Genomic DNA, 12,158 nt, shown 5'->3' with positions numbered 1-12,158 from the left:
GGAGCAAGGGAGCCAGGAAGATGGAAAGCTTGGGAGTGAATGGAATCCAGCAGAGCTGGGGGTCACGAAAGAACATTTTCTCAAAGGAGATGCCTCAGGTTCTAGAAGCATTTTGGCAAGATAAAAACCCTTCTCCACCTCTCGGCAACCCCCTGCTCATCCTCGCTGCCAACTCAGGAATTTCCCAGAGGGTCTGCTAAACTCACCAGGATTTGTGCAGATGTGTATAGAAATCAAGCATGGGGAGGAATTTTCCGTCCTCAGAAAGCAAACACTCTCTCGTCCCCAGTGGACATCCAACATTAAAGGGAGGGTTTTAAACAGCCAAAGGGCCGTAAAAACAGAAGGGTTCCACCCATTTTACCTGGATCTAAAGAAAGGGGAAGCCCCAGTTGAAAACCTAAAGCAAAAGCAAAAAATAGAAAACCATAGAAGGAAGAGCTAGCTTCCCAGAGCACAGCTATCTTTGCTTTGACTAACTCAGGTTAATCTCAGCTACTCAGTCCACGGGTCCCCTCCTGTCCCATGGTCTTGAGCTAATGTGCTGGTTCACGAGGAAGGCTGGTTCAGGCTTGAGCAAAGACTGTCCTCTTGCCGTAGGCCACCTGACCTACATCTGGCTCAGTGCTCACTCTGATGACTCACTCTGTCACACTACAACCCTTCCTCCTACCTGTCAGCTCCCCAATGGTGGCAGAAGGCTCTGTTCTTTTATAGGTTTTGGAGTCCACAATCCTGGCTAACCGTGCAGGAAGCTCCTGTTCCTGGACCAAAGACCATGTCTGCCTGAACGAAAGGCAGCAAACTGAGTTGAAATTAACGCTGCACTCTGCCCCCCACCAAATGTCCAACGCATTCTTAGCTCTCGGTACAAAATTCACCAACTTCCCCCTCCTGATCCCCTGATGACTGAGCCATGACTTCCCTTGGCACACACAAATGAGATGATTCGCATGCGAAGCATGCTTTATACGTTTACTCACGAACACACACATCAATTAGAGGAGGTCTCATATACGCATAAGCCTAAATAAACAAACAAGGATGGGAAGCTCACACAGGTAAATGTCTGGAGGAAACAAAGGATTTCATGTCTTACCATGCCCAAGACCTTCTTGGGCATCTGGGCGGTTCAGTCAGTTGAGCGCCTGTTTTGGGCTCAGGTTATAGTCCCCTGCTCAATGGGGAGCCTGCTTCCCCCCTTCTCCCCACTAGAGCTCTCTCTCACTATCTCTGTCTGTCTCCCAAACAAATAAGTAAAATAAATACTAAATTAAATTAAATTAAAAAGTCTGAAGACATTCTCAAACAAAAGTAGAATTTACAAAAAATAAAAACGCTTCTTCAACGATCACTTAATTTTTTAAAAGTACTTATTGGCTCTCTATAGCAAATGAGTCCATGTTTCTAAAATGATGGAGAGGGATTCCTGAGGGGCTCAGTTGGTTAAGCAGCTGCCTTTGGCTCAGTTCATGATCCCAGAGTCCTGGGATAGAGCCCCACATCGGATTCCCTGCTCAGCAGAGAGCCTCCTTCTCCCTCTCCCTCTGCCTGCTGTTCTGCCCACTTGTGTGCTCCCTCTCTCTCTGTCAAATAAATAAATAAAATCTTTTAAAAAATATAAAATTATAGAGAAATTAGTTCATTCTCTATGGCCCATCTCATCGATGTCTAAAATGAGCCTGAGCCATGATTATGCATCTAAATGGAAACAGCTCACTGTTAACATTCCCTCTGGATCATGGGCTGGGCCACAAATGATGGGGAAACCTTAAGTTGGGGTACCTCCTTACTGTAACCCCTCCTGGTAAATTCAGGAGTTGGACACTCTGTATTCACTGCTAGAGGGCATGGAGCTGCCTTTTCACAGAGAGCTCAGTCACTAGGTCTGTCCCTAGGGGGAAATTTAGCACCTAGGGAAAAAAATACTCTGAAACATTCCATGAGAGCCCAAAGTAGGAGACCCAAAGTAGACTCATCCATTCTCTTTGTTCAGACCCTCTTGTCAAGCTTCTCAGCAGCCTTGGATTGGGTCCAGGGGACTTCATGGCGCTGAAGATAGTGACTATGACGTCAGAAAGCGAGACAGGAAGAACACTGCTCTGAGTCAGGAGGCTTAGCTGCTTAAGTGCATGTGACTTTGGAAAATTGCCCAGCCTTTCCTTGGTTTTGTCATCTGGAACAAGTCTGCATCACAGGGCTGCTAAGAGGCTCCAGGCAGAAAAGGTTGAGGGTAAGAACGTGTTGTAAACTGTAAGAAGCCTTAAGAGTATAAATTATTGTCACTGCTTCTGAATTGGAGCAGGCTCTTTTCTGAGCTCCCTCTGTACTGGGTACTAGGGGCTGGACGTGTACTGAGTCTACCACAGATGGAGTTGTGTCAAAACCCTAATCCCCAGTGGAGCAGTATTTGGAGACGGCGCTTTTGGGAAGTAAGTTGGTCTAGATGAGGTTATGGGAATAAGAAAAGACCCTAAAAAGGCTGCCTCCTCTCTCTTCTCACCTGTCCACAGGGAGGAAAGGCCATGTGAGGACACATTAAGAAGGCAGCCACTTGCAAGCCAAAGAGACAGCCCTCACCAGACAGCAACTCTGCAGGCACCTTGAGCTTGGACTTTCAGCCTTCAGAACTGTGAGAAAGAAAGTCCTGTTCTTTAAACCCTGTCTATGCTATTTTGTTAGAGCAGCCCAAGCTGAGTCAGACGTTCTCTCACTCTGGTAACAACCCTGAGATTGCCCCTGTCCTCATGGCCATTCTGTGGATGAGGAAAAAGGAACCCAGAGAGTTTAATGAACTTGTCCAAGGCCAAGGCCACCAACCAGGATTATGAATTCATGGCAGTCACCTGCCAGAACTCACCTAAATTATTTTTTCTTCCTGGGCACACGATTAAACCATGTTTCTCAGCCCTGTTACCTGGAGAGTTTTCTTCAGTGGAATATATGTGAAAGCACTGTATATGGCCCATAAGCCAGGATGGTGAAGAGGACAGGGACATTTTCCCCACTGTCTCCCTTTCCTGTGGCAGGGACCTCAGAGTCCATGTGTAGGAGATAGCCCTGCAACAAGAAGGGAGCAGCCTGGGTCCCTCAGTGACATCAGGAGGCAGAGCACCTCCCCCCAGCCAACCCTCACTGATCTCCAACTTCTGTAGGAAATGAACTGTTGGCACCTGGGTGGCTCAGTCGTTAAGCATCTGCCTTCAGGTTGGATCATGATCCTAGGATTCTAGGATCGAGCCCCACATCAGAATCCCTGCTCAATAACGAGCCTGCTTCTCCCACTCCCCCTGCTTGTGTTCCCTCTCTTACTGTCTCTCTCTCTCTGTCAAATGGGTAAATTAAATCTTAAAAAAAAAGAAAGAAAGAAAGAAAGAAAAGAAATGAAGAGGGGCACCTAGGTGGCTCAGTGGGATAAGTCTCTGTCTTCGGCTCAGGTCATGGTCTCAGGGTCCTGGGATCAAGCCCTACATCAGGCTCTCTGCTCAGCAAGGAGCCGCCTTCTCCTCTCTCTTCCCCCTCTTTCTCTGCCAGCCTCTCTGCCTGCTTGTGATCTCTCTCTCTGTCAAAGAAATAAATAAAATCTTAAAAAAAAAAAAAAAGGAAATGAACTGTTGTTGGGATAGGTCTATTTTTTATAGAACCTGGCATTCCTTACCCTGACTAATGCATCTCCAAGAGTCCTCCTTAACAGGGACTACTGAGCTCTCAGTTGACCAGAGCCACAGGCAGCAAGTGGGTTCTACCATTTAGGATGGTTGAACAATCGAAGGTCAGCTCTAAACATAAGACAACCAAACCAGTATCTTATGTGAAAATGATAAAGCTATCTGTTGGTAGTGTAAAAAGCTGAATACTATCTCTGATTATAAACCAGGAAACAACACAAAGATACTCTTTAAAAAAAAAAAAAAAAAGATTTTATTTATTTGTCAAAGACTGCACAAGTAGGGGGAGCAGTAGGCTCCCTGCTGAGCAAGGACCCACCTACCCCTACCCCCACCCCTCACCCAACGCAGGGCTCCATCCCAGGATGATGGCGCCATGACCTGAGCCAAAGGCAGAGGCTTGACCAACAGAGCTACCCAGATGTCCCAACACAAAGATACTTTAAAAAGTAATAGAGGAAAGCTCATTTGCTATTGCATTTGTCTTCAAGGACATGTATTTTGATTACCAACATGTGTGCAACCTAACCCAATTTGTTTTGTAGCAAAGTATGCTTTAATTTCCAGGACCTATCAGGGCACTTGTCCCATAATAGACTGTCCATTAACATTTGCTGAGAAGGACTAGCCTTCGCTTCCTCATTGTTTTCTGCTCACTTCTTGGTTCAAAAACATATAGTCAGGAATGTCCCTGGTCAGTTTTCTCTCTGGAGTTGCCAATAAGCCTGCCTCTTCCAGGAAAGTCCAAAATAGCCCTGTCCTCTAAGACAGTGTTAGAGGCTGAACTGCCTTTCCCCAAAATTTGTATGTTGAAGCCCTAAACCCCAGGACCTCAGAATGTGCCTGCATTTGGAGACAGGGCCTTTAAAGGCAGTCCTGATTATGTTAAATGATTCTATTGGTCCTGGGAGATCCCTAATCCAATATGACTCTTGTCCTTATAAGAAAAGGATATTAGGACACAAAAAAAGACACCAGGGATTGTGTGTGCACAGTGAAAAAAAGAGACAATTTAGCCTACCTTTTAAATATAGTTTTGGTGGAGCTGTTTCCAACTTATATTACACTTTGTTACCGATGGCTCTAAGACCAGAACTTTTATTCCAAGGTGATATTAAGAAAAATTTCAAAGACAACAAAACTGGAAGAATTTTACAGTGAATGTTATGATGAACGCTGGTACATGGACCCGATATTCTACCATTAATATTTTACTGTGTTTGCTTTATTGCACACCTGTCCATTTTCCCATCCCTTCCTCGTTTCTCCATCCCATCCATCATCTTAATGCGTTTCAAAGTACGTTGCAGATGTCTCTAACTTCCCTTTCAGCATCCATATCGTTAACCAGAATCCAGTATTTGTTTACAGTGGTTTCTTTGCATGTAAAATGTATCTACAATGATGAAATTCACAACCCTGAGCATTGACAGTGATATACATCTATTGTTCTGGGAAAGGGAGGTATTTGCAGAAAGACCTCGAAAGGCCAAAAGAGCCCTATAACGGAAGAAAAAGTTTGATAAGTTCATCTAGATGAGAAATGATTTATTTGGGGAACTAAGGAAAGAATTGAGTCTTGCGTGGATACAAGACCAGATCTCTCTGAAATCACATCTCCCTTAAGACTTTTATAGTCCTTAGAGACTGGGAGTACTTGCTGGGGCATCACCCAAAAGGAAAATGTTTGTTTTGTTTTTTAAACTAGGCTCCATGCCCAGCATGGAACCCAACACAGGGTTTGAACTCATAACCCTGAGATCAAGACCTGAGCTGAGATCAAGAGTTGGATGTTCAACTGACTGAGCCACCCAGATGCCCCCAAAAAGAGAATGTTTAAAAATGGGTTTGTGGCACGGTCATATCTCTGGGGTAGATCAAGGACATTATGCTCTGAGGGTGTGTTTAAGGATGTGGTTAAACAAAAGGAAAGAATGAGGGAGAGAGAGTTGTGCTCAAGGAGGTTTGAGGTCACAGACCAGTCAACATGGCGGATTTTTTTCCAAGATGGCGTCAGTCTCATTCACACCCCTGTGGACCCAAACCCCTGTCAAGATGTACAACATGAGCAACGCTTTGAAAAAGTGGCCAGGCCTCTTCTTGGTCAATTCCACCCTCACCGTGCCCGGAGGCAACCTCTATTATAACATTTGTTCCACTACAGATTAGTTGTGTTTGCTTTAGAACTTTATTTAAAAGGAATCATAGAGTATGCTTTCTTTTTCTTACAGTGTCTTTCACTCCGCATAATGTGTTTGAGACAGATCCTGTGGCTGTGCACAGCAAGTCATTTGACCTCTTTTTCAGTTTGGGAAGTATTGTTAAATACCAATGGGGCTGGTGATCCATCTTCCTACAGATGAACACTTGGGCTGTTTCCAGTTTTTGGCTATTCTGAAGGAAGGCACTATAAACACTCTTGTACACGTCCTTTTGTGGCCTTCTGTCTTCACCTGTTTTGGGTAAACACATAAAAACAGAATTGCTGAGTCATGGAGCAAGGGTATGTTTAGTTTGTTATTCAAAAAAAAAAAAAGAAAAACCTGCCAGAGTGTTTCTTAAACCAAGGTGCCTGTGCCCTTTTATTCTCCCACTAATGATGTACAGTTACCCCCATTGTTCCACATCTTCGCCAACATCTGGCATCGTCAGTGTTTTTAATAAAACCAGACCCTTCTACATGTCTGGCTCCGGACAGTAGGAAATGGGAGGGGCTTTCCATTACTAAGCATGTACAGTGGGCACTGTGGTTAGTATCCCGTACAGAATCTAATTTAAATTTATTCCTCTAACAACTTGCTCAGAGGCTGGGGGAAATAAGGTAATTGTGGGACTGGGATTCAAACCCAGGTTTTTCTGGTCCCATTTTTTTTTTTCACCTTGATTAAAAACAATGTATTGAGAAGGGAGATCCCTGTGCAAAGGAGTGTTGTCAACTGTTTCCCATTAGGGCACTAGGAAGCTCAGGAGATTCTGGTCCATGTTAGAAGCTGATGCTTCTGACCCTGTAGGTTTGGGTGACTTGGGGATAGAGGATAAGGGAGGAGAGAAATCCTTCTCCAAACACTTGCCTCTTTCCACCTGCTAGAAGTCTTAGGAAATGAAGCTCTCAGGACCATGAAAGGTTTGAAGGAAGAACAAAGGGCCCAGAGAGACTTTCCAAAGGTCTTTTCTGCCACTGGGGATAAGGAGTTCTGGGTGCAGCTCTAATCTCAGTTACAGCTCTGCCTTGCTGAAATAATAACCCCAAATGGGCTCTTTGACCCAGTGAGAGCCAATTATGTCCCTGGGGAGCTCCCAGATTTGAAAGAATATGTCATTGCTGGGGTTTGGGATATAAATGGAGAGGAAACAGCACACATGGCACTCCATCCATCACAATCATATGAGGCAAACTCAAGTGTCTTTGTTAGCCAGATGAAGCATCTGAAGATCAGAGGGTCTGAGTCACTGATCTCAAGTCATACAGTGCTGCGTGGGAAACTGCAAATTCTGTCCACCTCCTGGTGCGAAGGACTGAGGCAAGGGCTTTGGAATCACAGGCTTGGGGCTGGGGGCTGAGAGAAGACTCTTTGTGACCTACCAGATTACATGGGAGAGTCCACACCAAGGGGACATTCTCAACAAGGCAGCTTCAGCTTCAACTGCACCCGCTCTGTGTTGAGACCCCACCTCTGAGACAGAATGCTGAATGAAGTGTGTGGATCCTGAGGCAAGACAATGCCTCCCATGCCATCTTGGGAGGGACCAGAGCCCGAAGCAGGCAGGGAAGGGAACCACCTTCCCTTCCTACCCCCAACCCCCTGGCAGAGGAACACTTGGCCCACAGCGGAGCCCCAGCAAAGGGAGAGCAATTCTTAGTCCAAAATGTTCCAGGGGACCCTGGGCACTTACTTCTCCAGGTTACCTGTGTGCATTTCAACAGCAATCTCCTGAGGACACAAGACCTTGGTCGGGGGGAGTGGGGGGAACCCTCTGTCCCTTCCTGAAATCCCATCACTGATGATGCTCTGACCCAAAGGTGTATGAGTGGTGGCCACTCCTCTTGAAAGACCCCTCTCCCCTTGCTAAAGGCTTGTTTAAGTAACCTGATGTCCCCACAGCACCCCCTCTCCCCTTGCTGAAGGCTTGATTGTCCCCATAGCCGGATGGCAACACATACCAGGATGTCTATTGTCTATGGTCAACCGGCCTATCAAAAAGAGAAGACAAATGAAGAATAGAGTGTACCTGGGACTTTCCAGAGTGCTGAGCCAAGGCCCACCAGAACAAACCGTTGTGTCCTTGCCTTAAACCCAGTGCCTGACAATGCTTGATTTAAGTTAACCAATCAGATCCCTGTAACCAAGTATCTGCTTCTGTAAGCTCGCTTCCCGCCACCCCAACCCTTGCCCTATATAATCTGCTCCCCAACCTAGCTCAGTGCACTCAGTCCACAAAGGCTGATGCGTCCGCAGGCGCCTGTGTAACCAATAAACCTCTTGCAATTTGCATCCAGTGGAGGCGTGCTGCTGTTCGATTCTTGGGTGCGGCTCCAGGGTCTTTCACTCTCACCTGATGAAGCTGGAGAAAGCCTGAGGCTGTGTTAACCCTAATACATTGCCCCAATATGTCTTTTGAGTCCCTTTTCCTTCATCTGTAGAATGGAGGGAATTTTTCCCATGTCCCAGGTCGAGAATATCCTTTACAAGGTACATATTATATAATAGATGATCAATTATTGTTTTTTATTTCCCCTTCTTCTGGTCTTTGGCCAAACAGATCGTCAAAAGGAAACAAAGTTAACTTGTTCTGTTGTGTTAAATACTATCCTATTCCTTTGGGGATCATGAATACAGCTCCGTGTTGCCCCAGTTTTGCCTTGGATCTAGGACCTTCTTGTCCTGCTGCTGTCGTTTTAAATCAGTTTGGATAGGACAGTTGGTCTGACCTTGTAAGGTCCTTGCAACCCAAAGCCTGAAGGTAAAACTGAACTTCCAGGTTCCAGCGCTAATCAGGAGGAAAGAGAAGGTCGAGAGTGGATTCCCTCGTCAGATGTCACTGTTGGGTCCACACCTGGGAGAAAGAACTGACTGCTGCTAAAACGCTTACCTGAAACTGGGCTCACCTCTTGGTGGATGTTGAGCCGAAAGATAAAACAAGCCAAAGACTAGGAAAAGGAAGGGTTTTGCTTGCACCAAGTGCAGAAGAACAACTGGGATCCTTCCTGAAGCAGTGTCTTCCTGAACCACAGTGGAACCAGGCAGTTTTAAGCTAAGGGTGCATACATATTCATGAAGGGCCTGGTGCAATGTGAATACAGCTTGGGGTTGGGGCAAAGTCATCGTATGGTGCCTGAGTCTAGGTCAAAGTCACCAGGGCCAGCAATGGTCAGTATCATTGATTCCCTGGCTTCAGCTGGTCAGATATCTGAGTGCTGGTTTCTTTCACTTAGCATAAATGTTTTCAAAGTTTATCCATGTTGGAGCATGCCCAAGTATTTCATTCCTTTTTATGAATGAAAAATGTTCCATTGCATGGGTGTATGATGTTTTGTTCATCAGTGGTGGACATTGGGTTTTTCCATCTTTTTGATGAAGGATAATTGGAAGACAGGTAGGAGGGACAAACACCTCTCCCCTTAAAAGGATTTTTATACCCACCCTGGAGGGAGCCTTCCACCGTTTTCTATGGGATAGATAGGTGACAAAAGCCTGACTGGACAACTGGTGCAGGGAGGATATATCAGATTGAAATGGCCCTCCCACAAACCCATAAAAACCCCTAGACTCAGAGAAGGTGGTGGCAACCCTCTCGGGTCCCCTCCTGCTCTGGGAGCTTCCTGATAGGGCTCAATAAACCTTGTTTTGCTGCCCACCACTCTGGTCTAACTTCTTCATTCTTCAAAGTGGCGTGACCAAGAACCACGGACACCAAAGGAGAAGTAAATCCTTTAGCAGTTGATGATCCTGTGAAGGCTGCAATGAGCATCTCAGTACAAGTTTTTGTGAAGACAGAGGTTTTCCTCTCTTTTGAGTATATACCTAGGTCTCTTTTCCAGAAGCTCAGCAGGCAAATGGCTTCAGCATATACAGGCTCAGGTCCTTCTGTAAGCTCTGAGGAGTATTCCCCGAGCCCCTGACCTCAGACCTGGTAGGTTAAGCTGAAATTCTACTCAACCTTCAAGACCCACTTCATGCACGGGACACATTCACTCAGTAAATGTTTATTCGTTCTATACAAGGTGCCACGCTCTCTGCTACATGCTGGGGATGTGGAAATAACAGCATAGCATTTGACAGCAAAATTCAGCCAAGTTAATGTGAAGATCTAATGAGCTTTATTAAGCAATTTATGAATTGACTAGCATCCCACATCTGGCAAATGAGGGGAAGTCTGAGGAGTTGTACAAAATGGAAGGTTTTTATGGGAGAGAGTTTGGGACAAAAAGTTACTAGCCAAAGAAAGGACTGGTCCGGTGAGGTTACCTTCCCTTAGCCAGAAGGGTAGAGGGTCATGCCATTTTCCTTGGGGAATGGGTGGATGGAAACCCATGTGACGGATTACCTCATTGGTGCTGACCAGAAATTCTGGATTCATTCGCTTAAAATTCCATTCTTGGGAAGACAGAAACTGCAGTTAAGTCTTGGTTTGCTGTCCTGGGGGCAAGTGACTCTGAGGAAAAGAGGGTATAGGCAGGGAAAGACAGGAGGCCCATGACTCCCCTGACTAGGCTCACACAGGGGGCTACGTGACCAGGCTCACAGAAATTCCAAATAGGCTCACAGAACCCCCAGATGCAGAGAAATGCTGAGGTGGACAAAACCAGAGATAAGGGAACAAATCAGACCACCTGGCCTTGAATGTCAGGCAGTTTGGGGGGGGGGGGTTGGTGTTTTCTTGTTTTTGTTTTTGTTTTTGTTTTTTTGACAGCTATACTGTAATCGCAGAAAATGACCAGACCTCAAAGAAGTGAGCCATTAAGGGTATCATCATTAGTCCTTGCTCAAACCAAGCCAGTATAAGAATTTTAAGGCTACAAGCTTCCTGTCAGTTCTCAATAAAAAGACTGCCAGTAAAAGCGCCCAGTGGTAACCCATTCGGGACCCCTGTCGCTGTAGAGATTTTTTTCTTTCCTTTTTGCTCTCTCCTTCATTTATAAACTTTCACTTCACTTCACCCTTTTGTGTCCACAAGATTCATTCTTTAACTCTGAGAGATGAGTATCCCCACAATCCTATACCAACTCTTCCCTGGGCCTGTGGCTTTCTTTTTAACTACAGGCAAAAATGCTTATCCTCATGGAGTTTAAGATCCAGTGAGGGCATTGAGGAGAATAAACAAGTCAGTTATACAGTGTGTTCCTTTCTCCGTGAAGCCATCCTAGATGCAGCAGGAAGGGTTAAATTCTACTCAAACAGTACTTGCTTATTTCTTTTATTTCAGAAACATGACTTCTCACTCTCCAATGGCACTCATTCAAAATTTCATAAAAAGGAGATAAATGTAAAGCACTTACCCTCCTGTTATGATGAGGAGATTTTGACCATGGTCCTCTGTGTGTCTTCCCCACTGGGGTTTCCTTTTATGAGCACCATTACGGGGTCTGTAAATGACTGACACCATGTGGGAGACGAAATGTCAAAACACTGATTTGCAGTCTAGAGTCCACGGTTCTCAAGATATGACTGGGTGAGCTTGCAGCTGGGACCATCGTGATAGCTAGCTCCTCAGCTAACCCTCTCCGTTGAGGGTTTAGTAACCATGGGCAGATTCTGAGACTTCCTTGCTTCCACTCCTTTCTTTAATTGGGACCAAACAGGTATAAGTACATGTGTCTAGCTAGCTCTCTGATGTGCCCTGGCAAGCACAGGGACTGTGCAACAACTAGCTGCAAGACACAGCAGATAGCAGCCTCTAATAGGGGAAACAAAGGCAGAAGGAAATGTAGAAAAAAATTAAATGCCCTTATAACCTGCAGCCCATATTGACAAATACTTGAGATCCGCAGACTCTAACATTCCTCCAGGAAGCTCCCAACCGTCTTAATGCTTTGCTAGAGGGGAAAAACAACCTTTGTTTGGCAATAGCAAGGCCTCCAAGACCTTGTGAGTCTTTAGCCTATGAAAGTTTTTTGGAACTTCTCTTTTCTTTACTTCCCCCAACCCCAAAGTATATTGTCAGTTGCAACTAACAACCCTGGGGCAGCAGTTCTTTCTGCCCATGGGTCTTGTTCCCCTGCTTTAATAAAGTAATTTCTTTGCACTAAAGACTTATGAAAAATTCCTTCTTAGCTGGAGCACTACTCAAAAAATACATCACCTGGAACCTCTTGGAATCCACCAGACCTACAGCTTTCTTATTACCAGGAGCACCTAGATAAAATCTGAGACTTTCCTGAGCCTCTCGAATAAAACTGGGATCATACCTAGATTGCAAAGTTGTCAGAAGGATCAGAAACCTGGGAATGCATCAAGGTCTAGAGCCACACCACCGTCTCCATCAGCCTGC

Source organism: Mustela nivalis (assembly GCF_964662115.1).
Source record: "Mustela nivalis genome assembly, chromosome: 4".
In the NCBI taxonomy this organism is placed as follows: Eukaryota; Metazoa; Chordata; class Mammalia; order Carnivora; family Mustelidae; genus Mustela; species Mustela nivalis.
The sequence above is the reverse complement of the archived record's forward strand: the minus strand, read 5'-3'. Positions refer to the sequence as shown.